We start from the raw sequence: 1897 nt of genomic DNA, 5'->3' as shown, positions 1-1897 counted from the left end.
CTGGGGGTTCCTGCAGCTGGGGGCCCTCCTTGCCCTTAGCCCCAATCCTGTTTGTATTTCCAGCCCTTCTGCATTCGTGCATACAAGGGGGCCTTGTCGCCCTCGCCCCTCTTTTGGGGAGCTGCTGGCCCCATCTGCAGCAGCAGCCACTGGAGCTGCCGTGGGGACATCTCGTGTCAGGTCTGACATCAAATCATCTCTCGGTTCACAGCTCGCATTGCAGATATCCCCGGACCCTGCTGGAGCAGGGGGCTGCAGGAAAACCCCAGAGCGCTCGTTATTGTCCCCAAACAGGGCTGAGACACCAAGCACCAGGGAGACACTAAGCCCATGCTGGGGCTGCCACCTCCACCCTGGGGCTTTGCTACAGCCCCAGGGGCTCCTCCCTGCGTCCCTGGGGGGAACCAGCAGAGCCCAGGCCAGGGTAGCGGGCAGGGGCTTGAGCTATTGAACCCTGCCCAAAGCTCACGCTGTGTCCCCTCTCCTACCTGCATCACTTCCACGCTCTTTCTGGGAGAAAAACAACTTTCCTCTACAGGGAGGGACAGCCTCAGCACATTCAGCCAGCACCAAAAAGCCACCACAGGGGGACTGGACAGCGATGGCACGTGGGTGGTGTGTGCCTTCCCCGTTCCTTCGGCTTCCCACGCTGTGACATGGGACAGCTGCTTTCAGCCCTGCTCCCCAGCGGCCCCGTTGCAGTGGGCACGGCTCTCCCCTACCCGGGTCTCTGCTGCACGCCTTGCTCAGAGGCAAATCCAGGTGTGAAAAGGTCTCGGAGAGACTGGGATTTATTTTTAACCTCGGTTTGATTTAAACCCATATGGGCATTTTAAAGTTACCGGAGAAACCGAAAGTTGTGTGTGGGTTCCAAGTTCCTACACAGCTCAAAAATATCTTCCCTGCAGCACGTTCGTGCAGGCAGCCAGCGGCATCTCCCATGCGTGGGGCTGCTCGGAAAGCGGAGTGGGGGTCCTGCCCTGCTGCCACTGCCTCCTTGAAGCTCCAAAGCGAAGCCTGAAACCCGCAGCAGAGCATGGCCAGAAAAGCCCCACGGGGACGGGACCTGCCTGCGCGCACACCCGCTGCCTGCGGCACGAGGGCACCCGACTGCATCGGCCACGGAGAGGCTTGGCTCCACCGTGGGCCCCAAAAGCAAGGGGGGAAACTGCTGCCCCATTTCCCAGCTGCTGGCACCCTGCGAGGGGATGGGGCTCGGCCGGATCCGTGGAGAGCACGTGGGGAAGGAGGGGAGTCGCGGCTCCAGCCCGGCTACCGGACAGCAGGGCGCAAGGTGCGAGGCAGGCTGGTTGCGGTGCCGCGTGGGAAGCCGGGCAATTCCCTGCTGGGGGCAGAGGGTGAGGGGGGAGGGTGCTGTAGGGGTGCAGCTGGGTGATATTCAGCCTCTCCCTGCCCCACGGCCACCCCAGCTCAGGGGCAGAGGTGCTCTGCCCCAGCGGGAGGCTGCATTCGTCCCCGGGGAGCACCGGGTGCCCGGTGGAGGAGAGAGCGGGCTGCGGAGCTGCTGGGGGCTTTGCTGGGTGGGGGACACCTCTGTCCCTGGGGGACCCTGCTGCTGGGGTGCTGCTGTGCCACCCCAAGGGGTCCGGGGCATTTTGGAGAGGGCCCAGCACCAAACCCTGCTGTCCCAGGCAGCGATATGGGCTTGGGGACAGCCAAAAGGGCTCCAAACACCCCAGCAAGCCGTGGGGACAAACGCTTTCCCTCCGAGGGGCCACGACCCTCCCCTGGGGCACCCAGGCCAGGGGCTGTCACCCTGCTCCAGCACGGGGGTCGCCGCCACCCTCCACCCCCCGGGGCCAGGCGTGCGGCGAAGCGGGGCGAGCAGGGGCCGGGGCTCAGCCGGGACTGGAAGCGGGCTGGGAACGGGGGGGGG

This window comes from Oxyura jamaicensis, chromosome 6 (assembly GCF_011077185.1).
Source record: "Oxyura jamaicensis isolate SHBP4307 breed ruddy duck chromosome 6, BPBGC_Ojam_1.0, whole genome shotgun sequence".
In the NCBI taxonomy this organism is placed as follows: domain Eukaryota; kingdom Metazoa; phylum Chordata; class Aves; order Anseriformes; family Anatidae; genus Oxyura; species Oxyura jamaicensis.
The sequence above is the reverse complement of the archived record's forward strand: the minus strand, read 5'-3'. Positions refer to the sequence as shown.